This window comes from Labrus bergylta, chromosome 15 (assembly GCF_963930695.1).
Source record: "Labrus bergylta chromosome 15, fLabBer1.1, whole genome shotgun sequence".
Classification (NCBI taxonomy): Eukaryota; Metazoa; Chordata; class Actinopteri; order Labriformes; family Labridae; genus Labrus; species Labrus bergylta.
In genome coordinates, this window is record NC_089209.1 from 26,115,559 (window position 1) to 26,137,207 (window position 21,649).

The 21,649-nt window shown below is 46.2% G+C and overlaps 13 non-coding genes across 13 annotated transcripts; all 13 read right to left on the reverse strand.

Annotated features, from left to right (window-relative positions):
* Window positions 1–588: 588 nt before the first annotated feature.
* On the reverse strand, window positions 589–670 carry trnas-uga (transfer RNA serine (anticodon UGA)). Its single transcript has one exon. It is a non-coding gene; the product is annotated as a tRNA-Ser (tRNA).
* Window positions 671–2,017: 1,347 nt separating this feature from the next.
* On the reverse strand, window positions 2,018–2,089 carry trnag-ucc (transfer RNA glycine (anticodon UCC)). The gene has a single exon. It is a non-coding gene; the product is annotated as a tRNA-Gly (tRNA).
* Window positions 2,090–2,706: 617 nt separating this feature from the next.
* On the reverse strand, window positions 2,707–2,788 carry trnas-uga (transfer RNA serine (anticodon UGA)). The gene has a single exon. It is a non-coding gene; the product is annotated as a tRNA-Ser (tRNA).
* Window positions 2,789–4,823: 2,035 nt separating this feature from the next.
* trnas-uga (transfer RNA serine (anticodon UGA)) lies at window positions 4,824–4,905 on the reverse strand. The gene has a single exon. It is a non-coding gene; the product is annotated as a tRNA-Ser (tRNA).
* Window positions 4,906–6,943: 2,038 nt separating this feature from the next.
* Window positions 6,944–7,025, reverse strand: trnas-uga (transfer RNA serine (anticodon UGA)). Its single transcript has one exon. It is a non-coding gene; the product is annotated as a tRNA-Ser (tRNA).
* Window positions 7,026–9,060: 2,035 nt separating this feature from the next.
* trnas-uga (transfer RNA serine (anticodon UGA)) lies at window positions 9,061–9,142 on the reverse strand. The gene has a single exon. It is a non-coding gene; the product is annotated as a tRNA-Ser (tRNA).
* A 1,618-nt stretch (window positions 9,143–10,760) lies between these two features.
* On the reverse strand, window positions 10,761–10,842 carry trnas-uga (transfer RNA serine (anticodon UGA)). The gene has a single exon. It is a non-coding gene; the product is annotated as a tRNA-Ser (tRNA).
* Window positions 10,843–12,460: 1,618 nt separating this feature from the next.
* Window positions 12,461–12,542, reverse strand: trnas-uga (transfer RNA serine (anticodon UGA)). Its single transcript has one exon. It is a non-coding gene; the product is annotated as a tRNA-Ser (tRNA).
* A 1,618-nt stretch (window positions 12,543–14,160) lies between these two features.
* trnas-uga (transfer RNA serine (anticodon UGA)) lies at window positions 14,161–14,242 on the reverse strand. The gene has a single exon. It is a non-coding gene; the product is annotated as a tRNA-Ser (tRNA).
* A 1,618-nt stretch (window positions 14,243–15,860) lies between these two features.
* Window positions 15,861–15,942, reverse strand: trnas-uga (transfer RNA serine (anticodon UGA)). Its single transcript has one exon. It is a non-coding gene; the product is annotated as a tRNA-Ser (tRNA).
* A 1,617-nt stretch (window positions 15,943–17,559) lies between these two features.
* trnas-uga (transfer RNA serine (anticodon UGA)) lies at window positions 17,560–17,641 on the reverse strand. Its single transcript has one exon. It is a non-coding gene; the product is annotated as a tRNA-Ser (tRNA).
* A 1,618-nt stretch (window positions 17,642–19,259) lies between these two features.
* trnas-uga (transfer RNA serine (anticodon UGA)) lies at window positions 19,260–19,341 on the reverse strand. Its single transcript has one exon. It is a non-coding gene; the product is annotated as a tRNA-Ser (tRNA).
* A 2,035-nt stretch (window positions 19,342–21,376) lies between these two features.
* trnas-uga (transfer RNA serine (anticodon UGA)) lies at window positions 21,377–21,458 on the reverse strand. Its single transcript has one exon. It is a non-coding gene; the product is annotated as a tRNA-Ser (tRNA).
* Between the last annotated feature and the right edge of the window lie 191 nt (window positions 21,459–21,649).

Here is a 21,649-nt window from a genome sequence, read left to right on the forward strand (position 1 = left end):
GAAAACTTTTCCTATCTCTCTAATGACCAGTGGCAACATTTGACTGGAGGAAAACTTTTTAATATTACAGTTATCCATAATTTAACATGGATCGAAAGCGGTAGAGGTCGTGGGATGCGCCTTTGCTTTGCAATATAACAACAACCGTTGTGTAAGGTGCCTTCCATGTCTCATACTGATAACATTTAGGAAAGAACAACACAAGCAGATTGTGTACTCTGGAGGACGCCAAGAAACCAGCTGCGATAGCTGGGAATCAAAACCAGGTCAACTGCTTGGAAGGCAGCTATGCTAGCCACTATACCACTATCGCTACATGGAGAGGGGTTTTGTGTAGCAAAGCTTGTGCTCGGATTGGACTGCAGCAAGTAGCTGTCAACTGCTGTTGATGTAGCCATCAATGACCCATATTTACTAAGATTGTGCAAGAACATTTGAAGCCACGCAAGGAAGCTTGTTAAGCAGAAGATCACACTCTCTTTAACACGTCTTCAGTTTCTTCTGCTACTGCAGGGACCTGCATACCTCACTACTCCAAAGTTTCTGTAGTCCAACAGCGATTTGCGCCGAGAGATTAAAACTGTCATTCGTTGTTGGCAGGATTCGAACCTGCGCGGGGAAACCCCAATGGATTTCAACTCCATCGCCTTAACCACTCGGCCACAACAACAACGCTGGATGCACTCCTTAGATCCACGTATAGTCAACAACATATGGAGCCTCGATTTTCCCTTTCACAAACTGCCTCAAAATCACTGATTCAAAAAGCTTTCTTTTTTTCCATTGGGCCATATTACCCTCAATACACACCTTGAAATGAAATGAAATGGAGGGAAATATGTGCTAGCCATGACAGAAAATGTATAGCAACGCTGAGTGCAAGAAAGGAACCTTTGCCTTCTGAGAAGAGCTGTGTCAATTACTGCAGATTGTTGCGAACTGCATGTAACCCTCAAAGTTCAAAGAGAATGTACTTCTTGTGTGGAAAATGTTCAGCTCACACATTCTGAGAGTTGAAGACGAGGTAAGCAGAAGTTATGCTGATGGAGATACCGGCTATTGATCCCGGGGCCTCATACATGCAAAGCATGCGCTGTACCACTGAGCAACTTCCCCTGTGCGTGCTGAGCACACAAGACAATCGTCGAACCAGTACTGTCTGGGGGCCAACGATGACATTGCCCATAACCAATAAGTAGTACTGGCCATATTACCCTCAATACACACCTTGAAATGAAATGAAACGGAGGGAAATATGTGCTAGCCATGACAGAAAATGCATAGCAACGCTGAGTGCAAGAAAGGAACCTTTGCCTTCTGAGAAGAGCTGTGTCAATTACTGCAGGCTGTTGCGAACTGCATGTAACCCTCAAAGTTCAAAGAGAATGTACTTCTTGTGTGGAAAATGTTCAGCTCACACATTCTGAGAGTTGAAGACGAGGTCAGCAGAAGTTATGCTGATGGAGATACCGGCTATTGATCTCGGGGCCTCATACATGCAAAGCATGCGCTGTACCACTGAGCAACATCCCCTGTGCATGCTGAGCACACAAGACAATCGTCGAACCAGTACTGTCTGGGGGCCAACGATGACATTGCCCATAACCAATAAGTAGTGCTCTCGATGACGATACAATATCTTGAACAGCTGAGAAAAGTCTGTGAGTCACCGGATTGACACGGGGAGACGAGCCGCTGAGTGTGTAAGCGCTCAGGAAATTGGAAAGTCTTTGCGAGCAACTGACCTGCTTTCCAGGCACAAACTCCAACAATTCAGCAGATGCAACATGAGAAATAACAATGTCGGCAGTATACGAACCTGCTCAGAGAAAACCCAACGCATTTCAAGTCCATCGCCTTAAACACCCGGCCACGACAACCCAACCACTATCCTTGTCCCAACATGTCGCTGTACCCCTCCTCCACTGCCAGCAGTTTGTACCTAATGTCTGTCAACCAAATCGTAGCTGAAGGTTGTAAGCTTTCTTGGCTGCAAGATGCAAATATAACGCTCAGTTGCGATGGCCAGGAATCGAACCCGGGTCAACTGCTTGGAAGGCAGCTATGCTCACCACTATACCACCATCGCCTGTATGACCCCAACTCTGGGGGAGGGATGAAAACTTTTCCTATCTCTCTAATGACCAGTGGCAACATTTGACTGGAGGAAAACTTTTTAATATTACAGTTATCCATAATTTAACATGGATCGAAAGCGGTAGAGGTCGTGGGATGCGCCTTTGCTTTGCAATATAACAACAACCGTTGTGTAAGGTGCCTTCCATGTCTCATACTGATAACATTTAGGAAAGAACAACACAAGCAGATTGTGTACTCTGGAGGACGCCAAGAAACCAGCTGCGATAGCTGGGAATCAAAACCAGGTCAACTGCTTGGAAGGCAGCTATGCTAGCCACTATACCACTATCGCTACATGGAGAGGGGTTTTGTGTAGCAAAGCTTGTGCTCGGATTGGACTGCAGCAAGTAGCTGTCAACTGCTGTTGATGTAGCCATCAATGACCCATATTTACTAAGATTGTGCAAGAACATTTGAAGCCACGCAAGGAAGCTTGTTAAGCAGAAGATCACACTCTCTTCAACATGTCTTCAATTTCTTCTGCTACTGCAGGGACCTGCATACCTCACTACTCCAAAGTTTCTGTAGTCCAACAGCGATTTGCGCCGAGAGATTAAAACCGTCAATCGTTGTTGGCAGGATTCGAACCTGCGCGGGGAAACCCCAATGGATTTCAAGTCCATCGCCTTAACCACTCGGCCACAACAACAACGCTGGATGCACTCCTTAGATCCACGCATAGTCAACAACATATGGAGCCTCGATTTTCCCTTTCACAAACTGCCTCAAAATCCCTGATTCAAAAAGCTTCCTTTTTTTCCATGGGCCATATTACCCTCAATACACACCTTGAAATGAAATGAAATGGAGGGAAATATGTGCTAGCCATGACAGAAAATGTATAGCAACCCTGAGTGCAAGAAAGGAACCTTTGCCTTCTGAGAAGAGCTGTGTCAATTACTGCAGATTGTTGCGAACTGCATGTAACCCTCAAAGTTCAAAGAGAATGTACTTCTTGTGTGGAAAATGTTCAGCTCACACATTCTGAGAGTTGAAGACGAGGTCAGCAGAAGTTATGCTGATGGAGATACCGGCTATTGATCCCGGGGCCTCATACATGCAAAGCATGCGCTGTACCACTGAGCAACTTCCCCTGTGCATGCTGAGCACACAAGACAATCGTCGAACCAGTACTGTCTGGGGGCCAACGATGACATTGCCCATAACCAATAAGTAGTACTGGCCATTTTACCCTCAATACACACCTTGAAATGAAATGAAACAGAGGGAAATATGTGCTAGCCATGACAGAAAATGTATAGCAACGCTGAGTGCAAGAAAGGAACCTTTGCCTTCTGAGAAGAGCTGTGTCAATTACTGCAGGCTGTTGCGAACTGCATGTAACCCTCAAAGTTCAAAGAGAATGTACTTCTTGTGTGGAAAATGTTCAGCTCACACATTCTGAGAGTTGAAGACGAGGTCAGCAGAAGTTATGCTGATGGAGATACCGGCTATTGATCTCGGGGCCTCATACATGCAAAGCATGCGCTGTACCACTGAGCAACATCCCCTGTGCATGCTGAGCACACAAGACAATCGTCGAACCAGTACTGTCTGGGGGCCAACGATGACATTGCCCATAACCAATAAGTAGTGCTCTCGATGACGATACAATATCTTGAACAGCTGAGAAAAGTCTGTGAGTCACCGGATTGACACGGGGAGACGAGCCGCTGAGTGTGTAAGCGCTCAGGAAATTGGAAAGTCTTTGCGAGCAACTGACCTGCTTTCCAGGCACAAACTCCAACAATTCAGCAGATGCAACATGAGAAATAACAATGTCGGCAGTATACGAACCTGCTCAGAGAAAACCCAACGCATTTCAAGTCCATCGCCTTAAACACCCGGCCACGACAACCCAACCACTATCCTTGGCCCAACATGTCGCTGTACCCCTCCTCCACTGCCAGCAGTTTGTACCTAATGTCTGTCAACCAAATCGTAGCTGAAGGTTGTAAGCTTTCTTGGCTGCAAGATGCAAATATAATGCTCAGTTGCGATGGCCAGGAATCGAACCCGGGTCAACTGCTTGGAAGGCAGCTATGCTCACCACTATACAACCATCCCCTGTATGACCCCAAATCCGGGGGAGGGATGAAAATTTTTCCTATCTCTCTAATGACCAGTGGCAACATTTGACTGGAGGAAAACTTTTTAATATTACAGTTATCCATAATTTAACATGGATCGAAAGCGGTAGAGGTCGTGGGATGCGCCTTTGCTTTGCAATATAACAACAACCGTTGTGTAAGGTGCCTTCCATGTCTCATACTGATAACATTTAGGAAAGAACAACACAAGCAGATTGTGTACTCTGGAGGACGCCAAGAAACCAGCTGCGATAGCTGGGAATCAAAACCAGGTCAACTGCTTGGAAGGCAGCTATGCTAGCCACTATACCACTATCGCTACATGGAGAGGGGTTTTGTGTAGCAAAGCTTGTGCTCGGATTGGACTGCAGCAAGTAGCTGTCAACTGCTGTTGATGTAGCCATCAATGACCCATATTTACTAAGATTGTGCAAGAACATTTGAAGCCACGCAAGGAAGCTTGTTAAGCAGAAGATCACACTCTCTTTAACACGTCTTCAGTTTCTTCTGCTACTGCAGGGACCTGCATACCTCACTACTCCAAAGTTTCTGTAGTCCAACAGCGATTTGCGCCGAGAGATTAAAACTGTCATTCGTTGTTGGCAGGATTCGAACCTGCGCGGGGAAACCCCAATGGATTTCAAGTCCATCGCCTTAACCACTCGGCCACAACAACAACGCTGGATGCACTCCTTAGATCCACGCATAGTCAACAACATATGGAGCCTCGATTTTCCCTTTCACAAACTGCCTCAAAATCCCTGATTCAAAAAGCTTTCTTTTTTTCCATGGGCCATATTACCCTCAATACACACCTTGAAATGAAATGAAATGGAGGGAAATATGTGCTAGCCATGACAGAAAATGTATAGCAACGCTGAGTGCAAGAAAGGAACCTTTGCCTTCTGAGAAGAGCTGTGTCAATTACTGCAGATTGTTGCGAACTGCATGTAACCCTCAAAGTTCAAAGAGAATGTACTTCTTGTGTGGAAAATGTTCAGCTCACACATTCTGAGAGTTGAAGACGAGGTAAGCAGAAGTTATGCTGATGGAGATACCGGCTATTGATCCCGGGGCCTCATACATGCAAAGCATGCGCTGTACCACTGAGCAACTTCCCCTGTGCGTGCTGAGCACACAAGACAATCGTCGAACCACTACTGTCTGGGGGCCAACGATGACATTGCCCATAACCAATAAGTAGTACTGGCCATATTACCCTCAATACACACCTTGAAATGAAATGAAACGGAGGGAAATATGTGCTAGCCATGACAGAAAATGCATAGCAACGCTGAGTGCAAGAAAGGAACCTTTGCCTTCTGAGAAGAGCTGTGTCAATTACTGCAGGCTGTTGCGAACTGCATGTAACCCTCAAAGTTCAAAGAGAATGTACTTCTTGTGTGGAAAATGTTCAGCTCACACATTCTGAGAGTTGAAGACGAGGTCAGCAGAAGTTATGCTGATGGAGATACCGGCTATTGATCTCGGGGCCTCATACATGCAAAGCATGCGCTGTACCACTGAGCAACATCCCCTGTGCATGCTGAGCACACAAGACAATCGTCGAACCAGTACTGTCTGGGGGCCAACGATGACATTGCCCATAACCAATAAGTAGTGCTCTCGATGACGATACAATATCTTGAACAGCTGAGAAAAGTCTGTGAGTCACCGGATTGACACGGGGAGACGAGCCGCTGAGTGTGTAAGCGCTCAGGAAATTGGAAAGTCTTTGCGAGCAACTGACCTGCTTTCCAGGCACAAACTCCAACAATTCAGCAGATGCAACATGAGAAATAACAATGTCGGCAGTATACGAACCTGCTCAGAGAAAACCCAACGCATTTCAAGTCGATGGACTTGAAATGCGTTGGGTTTTCTCTGAGCAGCCACTATCCTTGGCCCAACATGTCGCTGTACCCCTCCTCCACTGCCAGCAGTTTGTACCTAATGTCTGTCAACCAAATCGTAGCTGAAGGTTGTAAGCTTTCTTGGCTGCAAGATGCAAATATAATGCTCAGTTGCGATGGCCAGGAATCGAACCCGGGTCAACTGCTTGGAAGGCAGCTATGCTCACCACTATACAACCATCCCCTGTATGACCCCAAATCCGGGGGAGGGATGAAAATTTTTCCTATCTCTCTAATGACCAGTGGCAACATTTGACTGGAGGAAAACTTTTTAATATTACAGTTATCCATAATTTAACATGGATCGAAAGCGGTAGAGGTCGTGGGATGCGCCTTTGCTTTGCAATATAACAACAACCGTTGTGTAAGGTGCCTTCCATGTCTCATACTGATAACATTTAGGAAAGAACAACACAAGCAGATTGTGTACTCTGGAGGACGCCAAGAAACCAGCTGCGATAGCTGGGAATCAAAACCAGGTCAACTGCTTGGAAGGCAGCTATGCTAGCCACTATACCACTATCGCTACATGGAGAGGGGTTTTGTGTAGCAAAGCTTGTGCTCGGATTGGACTGCAGCAAGTAGCTGTCAACTGCTGTTGATGTAGCCATCAATGACCCATATTTACTAAGATTGTGCAAGAACATTTGAAGCCACGCAAGGAAGCTTGTTAAGCAGAAGATCACACTCTCTTCAACACGTCTTCAGTTTCTTCTGCTACTGCAGGGACCTGCATACCTCACTACTCCAAAGTTTCTGTAGTCCAACAGCGATTTGCGCCGAGAGATTAAAACTGTCATTCGTTGTTGGCAGGATTCGAACCTGCGTGGGGAAACCCCAATGGATTTCAAGTCCATCGCCTTAACCACTCGGCCACAACAACAACGCTGGATGCACTCCTTAGATCCACGCATAGTCAACAACATATGGAGCCTCGATTTTCCCTTTCACAAACTGCCTCAAAATCCCTGATTCAAAAAGCTTTCTTTTTTTCCATGGGCCATATTACCCTCAATACACACCTTGAAATGAAATGAAATGGAGGGAAATATGTGCTAGCCATGACAGAAAATGTATAGCAACGCTGAGTGCAAGAAAGGAACCTTTGCCTTCTGAGAAGAGCTGTGTCAATTACTGCAGATTGTTGCGAACTGCATGTAACCCTCAAAGTTCAAAGAGAATGTACTTCTTGTGTGGAAAATGTTCAGCTCACACATTCTGAGAGTTGAAGACGAGGTAAGCAGAAGTTATGCTGATGGAGATACCGGCTATTGATCCCGGGGCCTCATACATGCAAAGCATGCGCTGTACCACTGAGCAACTTCCCCTGTGCATGCTGAGCACACAAGACAATCGTCGAACCAGTACTGTCTGGGGGCCAACGATGACATTGCCCATAACCAATAAGTAGTACTGGCCATATTACCCTCAATACACACCTTGAAATGAAATGAAATGGAGGGAAATATGTGCTAGCCATGACAGAAAATGTATAGCAACGCTGAGTGCAAGAAAGGAACCTTTGCCTTCTGAGAAGAGCTGTGTCAATTACTGCAGATTGTTGCGAACTGCATGTAACCCTCAAAGTTCAAAGAGAATGTACTTCTTGTGTGGAAAATGTTCAGCTCACACATTCTGAGAGTTGAAGACGAGGTAAGCAGAAGTTATGCTGATGGAGATACCGGCTATTGATCCCGGGGCCTCATACATGCAAAGCATGCGCTGTACCACTGAGCAACTTCCCCTGTGCATGCTGAGCACACAAGACAATCGTCGAACCAGTACTGTCTGGGGGCCAACGATGACATTGCCCATAACCAATAAGTAGTGCTCTCGATGACGATACAATATCTTGAACAGCTGAGAAAAGTCTGTGAGTCACCGGATTGACACGGGGAGACGAGCCGCTGAGTGTGTAAGCGCTCAGGAAATTGGAAAGTCTTTGCGAGCAACTGACCTGCTTTCCAGGCACAAACTCCAACAATTCAGCAGATGCAACATGAGAAATAACGATGTCGGCAGTATACGAACCTGCTCAGAGAAAACCCAACGCATTTCAAGTCCATCGCCTTAAACACCCGGCCACGACAACCCAACCACTATCCTTGGCCCAACATGTCGCTGTACCCCTCCTCCACTGCCAGCAGTTTGTACCTAATGTCTGTCAACCAAATCGTAGCTGAAGGTTGTAAGCTTTCTTGGCTGCAAGATGCAAATATAATGCTCAGTTGCGATGGCCAGGAATCGAACCCGGGTCAACTGCTTGGAAGGCAGCTATGCTCACCACTATACAACCATCCCCTGTATGACCCCAAATCCGGGGGAGGGATGAAAATTTTTCCTATCTCTCTAATGACCAGTGGCAACATTTGACTGGAGGAAAACTTTTTAATATTACAGTTATCCATAATTTAACATGGATCGAAAGCGGTAGAGGTCGTGGGATGCGCCTTTGCTTTGCAATATAACAACAACCGTTGTGTAAGGTGCCTTCCATGTCTCATACTGATAACATTTAGGAAAGAACAACACAAACAGATTGTGTACTCTGGAGGACGCCAAGAAACCAGCTGCGATAGCTGGGAATCAAAACCAGGTCAACTGCTTGGAAGGCAGCTATGCTAGCCACTATACCACTATCGCTACATGGAGAGGGGTTTTGTGTAGCAAAGCTTGTGCTCGGATTGGACTGCAGCAAGTAGCTGTCAACTGCTGTTGATGTAGCCATCAATGACCCATATTTACTAAGATTGTGCAAGAACATTTGAAGCCACGCAAGGAAGCTTGTTAAGCAGAAGATCACACTCTCTTCAACACGTCTTCAGTTTCTTCTGCTACTGCAGGGACCTGCATACCTCACTACTCCAAAGTTTCTGTAGTCCAACAGCGATTTGCGCCGAGAGATTAAAACTGTCATTCGTTGTTGGCAGGATTCGAACCTGCGCGGGGAAACCCCAATGGATTTCAAGTCCATCGCCTTAACCACTCGGCCACAACAACAACGCTGGATGCACTCCTTAGATCCACGCATAGTCAACAACATATGGAGCCTCGATTTTCCCTTTCACAAACTGCCTCAAAATCCCTGATTCAAAAAGCTTTCTTTTTTTCCATGGACCATATTACCCTCAATACACACCTTGAAATGAAATGAAACGGAGGGAAATATGTGCTAGCCATGACAGAAAATGCATAGCAACGCTGAGTGCAAGAAAGGAACCTTTGCCTTCTGAGAAGAGCTGTGTCAATTACTGCAGGCTGTTGCGAACTGCATGTAACCCTCAAAGTTCAAAGAGAATGTACTTCTTGTGTGGAAAATGTTCAGCTCACACATTCTGAGAGTTGAAGACGAGGTCAGCAGAAGTTATGCTGATGGAGATACCGGCTATTGATCTCGGGGCCTCATACATGCAAAGCATGCGCTGTACCACTGAGCAACATCCCCTGTGCATGCTGAGCACACAAGACAATCGTCGAACCAGTACTGTCTGGGGGCCAACGATGACATTGCCCATAACCAATAAGTAGTGCTCTCGATGACGATACAATATCTTGAACAGCTGAGAAAAGTCTGTGAGTCACCGGATTGACACGGGGAGACGAGCCGCTGAGTGTGTAAGCGCTCAGGAAATTGGAAAGTCTTTGCGAGCAACTGACCTGCTTTCCAGGCACAAACTCCAACAATTCAGCAGATGCAACATGAGAAATAACGATGTCGGCAGTATACGAACCTGCTCAGAGAAAACCCAACGCATTTCAAGTCCATCGCCTTAAACACCCGGCCACGACAACCCAACCACTATCCTTGGCCCAACATGTCGCTGTACCCCTCCTCCACTGCCAGCAGTTTGTACCTAATGTCTATCAACCAAATCGTAGCTGAAGGTTGTAAGCTTTCTTGGCTGCAAGATGCAAATATAACGCTCAGTTGCGATGGCCAGGAATCAAACCCGGGTCAACTGCTTGGAAGGCAGCTATGCTCACCACTATACCACCATCCCCTGTATGACCCCAAATCCGGGGGAGGGATGAAAATTTTTCCTATCTCTCTAATGACCAGTGGCAACATTTGACTGGAGGAAAACTTTTTAATATTACAGTTATCCATAATTTAACATGGATCGAAAGCGGTAGAGGTCGTGGGATGCGCCTTTGCTTTGCAATATAACAACAACCGTTGTGTAAGGTGCCTTCCATGTCTCATACTGATAACATTTAGGAAAGAACAACACAAACAGATTGTGTACTCTGGAGGACGCCAAGAAACCAGCTGCGATAGCTGGGAATCAAAACCAGGTCAACTGCTTGGAAGGCAGCTATGCTAGCCACTATACCACTATCGCTACATGGAGAGGGGTTTTGTGTAGCAAAGCTTGTGCTCGGATTGGACTGCAGCAAGTAGCTGTCAACTGCTGTTGATGTAGCCATCAATGACCCATATTTACTAAGATTGTGCAAGAACATTTGAAGCCACGCAAGGAAGCTTGTTAAGCAGAAGATCACACTCTCTTCAACACGTCTTCAGTTTCTTCTGCTACTGCAGGGACCTGCATACCTCACTACTCCAAAGTTTCTGTAGTCCAACAGCGATTTGCGCCGAGAGATTAAAACTGTCATTCGTTGTTGGCAGGATTCGAACCTGCGCGGGGAAACCCCAATGGATTTCAAGTCCATCGCCTTAACCACTCGGCCACAACAACAACGCTGGATGCACTCCTTAGCTCCACGCATAGTCAACAACATATGGAGCCTCGATTTTCCCTTTCACAAACTGCCTCAAAATCCCTGATTCAAAAAGCTTTCTTTTTTTCCATGGACCATATTACCCTCAATACACACCTTGAAATGAAATGAAACGGAGGGAAATATGTGCTAGCCATGACAGAAAATGCATAGCAACGCTGAGTGCAAGAAAGGAACCTTTGCCTTCTGAGAAGAGCTGTGTCAATTACTGCAGGCTGTTGCGAACTGCATGTAACCCTCAAAGTTCAAAGAGAATGTACTTCTTGTGTGGAAAATGTTCAGCTCACACATTCTGAGAGTTGAAGACGAGGTCAGCAGAAGTTATGCTGATGGAGATACCGGCTATTGATCTCGGGGCCTCATACATGCAAAGCATGCGCTGTACCACTGAGCAACATCCCCTGTGCATGCTGAGCACACAAGACAATCGTCGAACCAGTACTGTCTGGGGGCCAACGATGACATTGCCCATAACCAATAAGTAGTGCTCTCGATGACGATACAATATCTTGAACAGCTGAGAAAAGTCTGTGAGTCACCGGATTGACACGGGGAGACGAGCCGCTGAGTGTGTAAGCGCTCAGGAAATTGGAAAGTCTTTGCGAGCAACTGACCTGCTTTCCAGGCACAAACTCCAACAATTCAGCAGATGCAACATGAGAAATAACGATGTCGGCAGTATACGAACCTGCTCAGAGAAAACCCAACGCATTTCAAGTCCATCGCCTTAAACACCCGGCCACGACAACCCAACCACTATCCTTGGCCCAACATGTCGCTGTACCCCTCCTCCACTGCCAGCAGTTTGTACCTAATGTCTATCAACCAAATCGTAGCTGAAGGTTGTAAGCTTTCTTGGCTGCAAGATGCAAATATAACGCTCAGTTGCGATGGCCAGGAATCAAACCCGGGTCAACTGCTTGGAAGGCAGCTATGCTCACCACTATACCACCATCCCCTGTATGACCCCAAATCCGGGGGAGGGATGAAAATTTTTCCTATCTCTCTAATGACCAGTGGCAACATTTGACTGGAGGAAAACTTTTTAATATTACAGTTATCCATAATTTAACATGGATCGAAAGCGGTAGAGGTCGTGGGATGCGCCTTTGCTTTGCAATATAACAACAACCGTTGTGTAAGGTGCCTTCCATGTCTCATACTGATAACATTTAGGAAAGAACAACACAAACAGATTGTGTACTCTGGAGGACGCCAAGAAACCAGCTGCGATAGCTGGGAATCAAAACCAGGTCAACTGCTTGGAAGGCAGCTATGCTAGCCACTATACCACTATCGCTACATGGAGAGGGGTTTTGTGTAGCAAAGCTTGTGCTCGGATTGGACTGCAGCAAGTAGCTGTCAACTGCTGTTGATGTAGCCATCAATGACCCATATTTACTAAGATTGTGCAAGAACATTTGAAGCCACGCAAGGAAGCTTGTTAAGCAGAAGATCACACTCTCTTCAACACGTCTTCAGTTTCTTCTGCTACTGCAGGGACCTGCATACCTCACTACTCCAAAGTTTCTGTAGTCCAACAGCGATTTGCGCCGAGAGATTAAAACTGTCATTCGTTGTTGGCAGGATTCGAACCTGCGCGGGGAAACCCCAATGGATTTCAAGTCCATCGCCTTAACCACTCGGCCACAACAACAACGCTGGATGCACTCCTTAGATCCACGCATAGTCAACAACATATGGAGCCTCGATTTTCCCTTTCACAAACTGCCTCAAAATCCCTGATTCAAAAAGCTTTCTTTTTTTCCATGGACCATATTACCCTCAATACACACCTTGAAATGAAATGAAACGGAGGGAAATATGTGCTAGCCATGACAGAAAATGCATAGCAACGCTGAGTGCAAGAAAGGAACCTTTGCCTTCTGAGAAGAGCTGTGTCAATTACTGCAGGCTGTTGCGAACTGCATGTAACCCTCAAAGTTCAAAGAGAATGTACTTCTTGTGTGGAAAATGTTCAGCTCACACATTCTGAGAGTTGAAGACGAGGTCAGCAGAAGTTATGCTGATGGAGATACCGGCTATTGATCTCGGGGCCTCATACATGCAAAGCATGCGCTGTACCACTGAGCAACATCCCCTGTGCATGCTGAGCACACAAGACAATCGTCGAACCAGTACTGTCTGGGGGCCAACGATGACATTGCCCATAACCAATAAGTAGTGCTCTCGATGACGATACAATATCTTGAACAGCTGAGAAAAGTCTGTGAGTCACCGGATTGACACGGGGAGACGAGCCGCTGAGTGTGTAAGCGCTCAGGAAATTGGAAAGTCTTTGCGAGCAACTGACCTGCTTTCCAGGCACAAACTCCAACAATTCAGCAGATGCAACATGAGAAATAACGATGTCGGCAGTATACGAACCTGCTCAGAGAAAACCCAACGCATTTCAAGTCCATCGCCTTAAACACCCGGCCACGACAACCCAACCACTATCCTTGGCCCAACATGTCGCTGTACCCCTCCTCCACTGCCAGCAGTTTGTACCTAATGTCTATCAACCAAATCGTAGCTGAAGGTTGTAAGCTTTCTTGGCTGCAAGATGCAAATATAACGCTCAGTTGCGATGGCCAGGAATCAAACCCGGGTCAACTGCTTGGAAGGCAGCTATGCTCACCACTATACCACCATCCCCTGTATGACCCCAAATCCGGGGGAGGGATGAAAATTTTTCCTATCTCTCTAATGACCAGTGGCAACATTTGACTGGAGGAAAACTTTTTAATATTACAGTTATCCATAATTTAACATGGATCGAAAGCGGTAGAGGTCGTGGGATGCGCCTTTGCTTTGCAATATAACAACAACCGTTGTGTAAGGTGCCTTCCATGTCTCATACTGATAACATTTAGGAAAGAACAACACAAACAGATTGTGTACTCTGGAGGACGCCAAGAAACCAGCTGCGATAGCTGGGAATCAAAACCAGGTCAACTGCTTGGAAGGCAGCTATGCTAGCCACTATACCACTATCGCTACATGGAGAGGGGTTTTGTGTAGCAAAGCTTGTGCTCGGATTGGACTGCAGCAAGCAGCTGTCAACTGCTGTTGATGTAGCCATCAATGACCCATATTTACTAAGATTGTGCAAGAACATTTGAAGCCACGCAAGGAAGCTTGTTAAGCAGAAGATCACACTCTCTTCAACACGTCTTCAGTTTCTTCTGCTACTGCAGGGACCTGCATACCTCACTACTCCAAAGTTTCTGTAGTCCAACAGCGATTTGCGCCGAGAGATTAAAACTGTCATTCGTTGTTGGCAGGATTCGAACCTGCGCGGGGAAACCCCAATGGATTTCAAGTCCATCGCCTTAACCACTCGGCCACAACAACAACGCTGGATGCACTCCTTAGATCCACGCATAGTCAACAACATATGGAGCCTCGATTTTCCCTTTCACAAACTGCCTCAAAATCCCTGATTCAAAAAGCTTTCTTTTTTTCCATGGACCATATTACCCTCAATACACACCTTGAAATGAAATGAAACGGAGGGAAATATGTGCTAGCCATGACAGAAAATGCATAGCAACGCTGAGTGCAAGAAAGGAACCTTTGCCTTCTGAGAAGAGCTGTGTCAATTACTGCAGGCTGTTGCGAACTGCATGTAACCCTCAAAGTTCAAAGAGAATGTACTTCTTGTGTGGAAAATGTTCAGCTCACACATTCTGAGAGTTGAAGACGAGGTCAGCAGAAGTTATGCTGATGGAGATACCGGCTATTGATCTCGGGGCCTCATACATGCAAAGCATGCGCTGTACCACTGAGCAACATCCCCTGTGCATGCTGAGCACACAAGACAATCGTCGAACCAGTACTGTCTGGGGGCCAACGATGACATTGCCCATAACCAATAAGTAGTGCTCTCGATGACGATACAATATCTTGAACAGCTGAGAAAAGTCTGTGAGTCACCGGATTGACACGGGGAGACGAGCCGCTGAGTGTGTAAGCGCTCAGGAAATTGGAAAGTCTTTGCGAGCAACTGACCTGCTTTCCAGGCACAAACTCCAACAATTCAGCAGATGCAACATGAGAAATAACGATGTCGGCAGTATACGAACCTGCTCAGAGAAAACCCAACGCATTTCAAGTCCATCGCCTTAAACACCCGGCCACGACAACCCAACCACTATCCTTGGCCCAACATGTCGCTGTACCCCTCCTCCACTGCCAGCAGTTTGTACCTAATGTCTATCAACCAAATCGTAGCTGAAGGTTGTAAGCTTTCTTGGCTGCAAGATGCAAATATAACGCTCAGTTGCGATGGCCAGGAATCAAACCCGGGTCAACTGCTTGGAAGGCAGCTATGCTCACCACTATACCACCATCCCCTGTATGACCCCAAATCCGGGGGAGGGATGAAAATTTTTCCTATCTCTCTAATGACCAGTGGCAACATTTGACTGGAGGAAAACTTTTTAATATTACAGTTATCCATAATTTAACATGGATCGAAAGCGGTAGAGGTCGTGGGATGCGCCTTTGCTTTGCAATATAACAACAACCGTTGTGTAAGGTGCCTTCCATGTCTCATACTGATAACATTTAGGAAAGAACAACACAAACAGATTGTGTACTCTGGAGGACGCCAAGAAACCAGCTGCGATAGCTGGGAATCAAAACCAGGTCAACTGCTTGGAAGGCAGCTATGCTAGCCACTATACCACTATCGCTACATGGAGAGGGGTTTTGTGTAGCAAAGCTTGTGCTCGGATTGGACTGCAGCAAGTAGCTGTCAACTGCTGTTGATGTAGCCATCAATGACCCATATTTACTAAGATTGTGCAAGAACATTTGAAGCCACGCAAGGAAGCTTGTTAAGCAGAAGATCACACTCTCTTCAACACGTCTTCAGTTTCTTCTGCTACTGCAGGGACCTGCATACCTCACTACTCCAAAGTTTCTGTAGTCCAACAGCGATTTGCGCCGAGAGATTAAAACTGTCATTCGTTGTTGGCAGGATTCGAACCTGCGCGGGGAAACCCCAATGGATTTCAAGTCCATCGCCTTAACCACTCGGCCACAACAACAACGCTGGATGCACTCCTTAGATCCACGCATAGTCAACAACATATGGAGCCTCGATTTTCCCTTTCACAAACTGCCTCAAAATCCCTGATTCAAAAAGCTTTCTTTTTTTCCATGGACCATATTACCCTCAATACACACCTTGAAATGAAATGAAACGGAGGGAAATATGTGCTAGCCATGACAGAAAATGCATAGCAACGCTGAGTGCAAGAAAGGAACCTTTGCCTTCTGAGAAGAGCTGTGTCAATTACTGCAGGCTGTTGCGAACTGCATGTAACCCTCAAAGTTCAAAGAGAATGTACTTCTTGTGTGGAAAATGTTCAGCTCACACATTCTGAGAGTTGAAGACGAGGTCAGCAGAAGTTATGCTGATGGAGATACCGGCTATTGATCTCGGGGCCTCATACATGCAAAGCATGCGCTGTACCACTGAGCAACATCCCCTGTGCATGCTGAGCACACAAGACAATCGTCGAACCAGTACTGTCTGGGGGCCAACGATGACATTGCCCATAACCAATAAGTAGTGCTCTCGATGACGATACAATATCTTGAACAGCTGAGAAAAGTCTGTGAGTCACCGGATTGACACGGGGAGACGAGCCGCTGAGTGTGTAAGCGCTCAGGAAATTGGAAAGTCTTTGCGAGCAACTGACCTGCTTTCCAGGCACAAACTCCAACAATTCAGCAGATGCAACATGAGAAATAACGATGTCGGCAGTATACGAACCTGCTCAGAGAAAACCCAACGCATTTCAAGTCCATCGCCTTAAACACCCGGCCACGACAACCCAACCACTATCCTTGGCCCAACATGTCGCTGTACCCCTCCTCCACTGCCAGCAGTTTGTACCTAATGTCTATCAACCAAATCGTAGCTGAAGGTTGTAAGCTTTCTTGGCTGCAAGATGCAAATATAACGCTCAGTTGCGATGGCCAGGAATCAAACCCGGGTCAACTGCTTGGAAGGCAGCTATGCTCACCACTATACCACCATCCCCTGTATGACCCCAAACCCGGGGAGGGATGAAAATTTTTCCTATCTCTCTAATGACCAGTGGCAACATTTGACTGAAGGAAAACTTTTTAATATTACAGTTATCCATAATTTAACATGGATCGAAAGCGGTAGAGGTCGTGGGATGCGCCTTTGCTTTGCAATATAACAACAACCGTTGTGTAAGGTGCCTTCCATGTCTCATACTGATAACATTTAGGAAAGAACAACACAAACAGATTGTGTACTCTGGAGGACGCCAAGAAACCAGCTGCGATAGCTGGGAATCAAAACCAGGTCAACTGCTTGGAAGGCAGCTATGCTAGCCACTATACCACTATCGCTACATGGAGAGGGGTTTTGTGTAGCAAAGCTTGTGCTCGGATTGGACTGCAGCAAGTAGCTGTCAACTGCTGTTGATGTAGCCATCAATGACCCATATTTACTAAGATTGTGCAAGAACATTTGAAGCCACGCAAGGAAGCTTGTTAAGCAGAAGATCACACTCTCTTCAACACGTCTTCAGTTTCTTCTGCTACTGCAGGGACCTGCATACCTCACTACTCCAAAGTTTCTGTAGTCCAACAGCGATTTGCGCCGAGAGATTAAAACTGTCATTCGTTGTTGGCAGGATTCGAACCTGCGCGGGGAAACCCCAATGGATTTCAAGTCCATCGCCTTAACCACTCGGCCACAACAACAACGCTGGATGCACTCCTTAGATCCACGCATAGTCAACAACATATGGAGCCTCGATTTTCCCTTTCACAAACTGCCTCAAAATCCCTGATTCAAAAAGCTTTCTTTTTTTCCATGGACCATATTACCCTCAATACACACCTTGAAATGAAATGAAACGGAGGGAAATATGTGCTAGCCATGACAGAAAATGCATAGCAACGCTGAGTGCAAGAAAGGAACCTTTGCCTTCTGAGAAGAGCTGTGTCAATTACTGCAGGCTGTTGCGAACTGCATGTAACCCTCAAAGTTCAAAGAGAATGTACTTCTTGTGTGGAAAATGTTCAGCTCACACATTCTGAGAGTTGAAGACGAGGTCAGCAGAAGTTATGCTGATGGAGATACCGGCTATTGATCTCGGGGCCTCATACATGCAAAGCATGCGCTGTACCACTGAGCAACATCCCCTGTGCATGCTGAGCACACAAGACAATCGTCGAACCAGTACTGTCTGGGGGCCAACGATGACATTGCCCATAACCAATAAGTAGTGCTCTCGATGACGATACAATATCTTGAACAGCTGAGAAAAGTCTGTGAGTCACCGGATTGACACGGGGAGACGAGCCGCTGAGTGTGTAAGCGCTCAGGAAATTGGAAAGTCTTTGCGAGCAACTGACCTGCTTTCCAGGCACAAACTCCAACAATTCAGCAGATGCAACATGAGAAATAACGATGTCGGCAGTATACGAACCTGCTCAGAGAAAACCCAACGCATTTCAAGTCCATTGCCTTAAACACCCGGCCACGACAACCCAACCACTATCCTTGGCCCAACATGTCGCTGTACCCCTCCTCCACTGCCAGCAGTTTGTACCTAATGTCTATCAACCAAATCGTAGCTGAAGGTTGTAAGCTTTCTTGGCTGCAAGATGCAAATATAATGCTCAGTTGCGATGGCCAGGAATCAAACCAGGGTCAACTGCTTGGAAGGCAGCTATGCTCACCACTATACCACCATCCCCTGTATGACCCCAAATCCGGGGGAGGGATGAAAATTTTTCCTATCTCTCTAATGACCAGTGGCAACATTTGACTGGAGGAAAACTTTTTAATATTACAGTTATCCATAATTTAACATGGATCGAAAGCGGTAGAGGTCGTGGGATGCGCCTTTGCTTTGCAATATAACAACAACCGTTGTGTAAGGTGCCTTCCATGTCTCATACTGATAACATTTAGGAAAGAACAACACAAACAGATTGTGTACTCTGGAGGACGCCAAGAAACCAGCTGCGATAGCTGGGAATCAAAACCAGGTCAACTGCTTGGAAGGCAGCTATGCTAGCCACTATACCACTATCGCTACATGGAGAGGGGTTTTGTGTAGCAAAGCTTGTGCGCGGATTGGACTGCAGCAAGTAGCTGTCAACTGCTGTTGATGTAGCCATCAATGACCCATATTTACTAAGATTGTGCAAGAACATTTGAAGCCACGCAAGGAAGCTTGTTAAGCAGAAGATCACACTCTCTTCAACACGTCTTCAGTTTCTTCTGCTACTGCAGGGACCTGCATACCTCACTACTCCAAAGTTTCTGTAGTCCAACAGCGATTTGCGCCGAGAGATTAAAACTGTCATTCGTTGTTGGCAGGATTCGAACCTGCGCGGGGAAACCCCAATGGATTTCAAGTCCATCGCCTTAACCACTCGGCCACAACAACAACGCTGGATGCACTCCTTAGATCCACGCATAGTCAACAACATATGGAGCCTCGATTTTCTCTTTCACAAACTGCCTCAAAATCCCTGATTCAAAAAGCTTTCTTTTTTTCCATGGACCATATTACCCTCAATACACACCTTGAAATGAAATGAAATGGAGGGAAATATGTGCTAGCCATGACAGAAAATGTATAGCAACGCTGAGTGCAAGAAAGGAACCTTTGCCTTCTGAGAAGAGCTGTGTCAATTACTGCAGATTGTTGCGAACTGCATGTAACCCTCAAAGTTCAAAGAGAATGTACTTCTTGTGTGGAAAATGTTCAGCTCACACATTCTGAGAGTTGAAGACGAGGTAAGCAGAAGTTATGCTGATGGAGATACCGGCTATTGATCCCGGGGCCTCATACATGCAAAGCATGCGCTGTACCACTGAGCAACTTCCCCTGTGCATGCTGAGCACACAAGACAATCGTCGAACCAGTACTGTCTGGGGGCCAACGATGACATTGCCCATAACCAATAAGTAGTACTGGCCATATTACCCTCAATACACACCTTGAAATGAAATGAAACGGAGGGAAATATGTGCTAGCCATGACAGAAAATGCATAGCAACGCTGAGTGCAAGAAAGGAACCTTTGCCTTCTGAGAAGAGCTGTGTCAATTACTGCAGGCTGTTGCGAACTGCATGTAACCCTCAAAGTTCAAAGAGAATGTACTTCTTGTGTGGAAAATGTTCAGCTCACACATTCTGAGAGTTGAAGACGAGGTCAGCAGAAGTTATGCTGATGGAGATACCGGCTATTGATCTCGGGGCCTCATACATGCAAAGCATGCGCTGTACCACTGAGCAACATCCCCTGTGCATGCTGAGCACACAAGACAATCGTCGAACCAGTACTGTCTGGGGGCCAACGATGACATTGCCCATAACCAATAAGTAGTGCTCTCGATGACGATACAATATCTTGAACAGCTGAGAAAAGTCTGTGAGTCACCGGATTGACACGGGGAGACGAGCCGCTGAGTGTGTAAGCGCTCAGGAAATTGGAAAGTCTTTGCGAGCAACTGACCTGCTTTCCAGGCACAAACTCCAACAATTCAGCAGATGCAACATGAGAAATAACGATGTCGGCAGTATACGAACCTGCTCAGAGAAAACCCAACGCATTTCAAGTCCATCGCCTTAAACACCCGGCCACGACAACCCAACCACTATCCTTGGCCCAACATGTCGCTGTACCCCTCCTCCACTGCCAGCAGTTTGTACCTAATGTCTGTCAACCAAATCGTAGCTGAAGGTTGTAAGCTTTCTTGGCTGCAAGATGCAAATATAATGCTCAGTTGCGATGGCCAGGAATCGAACCCGGGTCAACTGCTTGGAAGGCAGCTATGCTCACCACTATACAACCATCCCCTGTATGACCCCAAATCCGGGGGAGGGATGAAAATTTTTCCTATCTCTCTAATGACCAGTGGCAACATTTGACTGGAGGAAAACTTTTTAATATTACAGTTATCCATAATTTAACATGGATCGAAAGCGGTAGAGGTCGTGGGATGCGCCTTTGCTTTGCAATATAACAACAACCATTGTGTAAGGTGCCTTCCATGTCTCATACTGATAACATTTAGGAAAGAACAACACAAACAGATTGTGTACTCTGGAGGACGCCAAGAAACCAGCTGCGATAGCTGGGAATCAAAACCAGGTCAACTGCTTGGAAGGCAGCTATGCTAGCCACTATACCACTATCGCTACATGGAGAGGGGTTTTGTGTAGCAAAGCTTGTGCTCGGATTGGACTGCAGCAAGTAGCTGTCAACTGCTGTTGATGTAGCCATCAATGACCCATATTTACTAAGATTGTGCAAGAACATTTGAAGCCACGCAAGGAAGCTTGTTAAGCAGAAGATCACACTCTCTTCAACACGTCTTCAGTTTCTTCTGCTACTGCAGGGACCTGCATACCTCACTACTCCAAAGTTTCTGTAGTCCAACAGCGATTTGCGCCGAGAGATTAAAACTGTCATTCGTTGTTGGCAGGATTCGAACCTGCGCGGGGAAACCCCAATGGATTTCAAGTCCATCGCCTTAACCACTCGGCCACAACAACAACGCTGGATGCACTCCTTAGATCCACGCATAGTCAACAACATATGGAGCCTCGATTTTCCCTTTCACAAACTGCCTCAAAATCCCTGATTCAAAAAGCTTTCTTTTTTTCCATGGACCATATTACCCTCAATACACACCTTGAAATGAAATGAAATGGAGGGAAATATGTGCTAGCCATGACAGAAAATG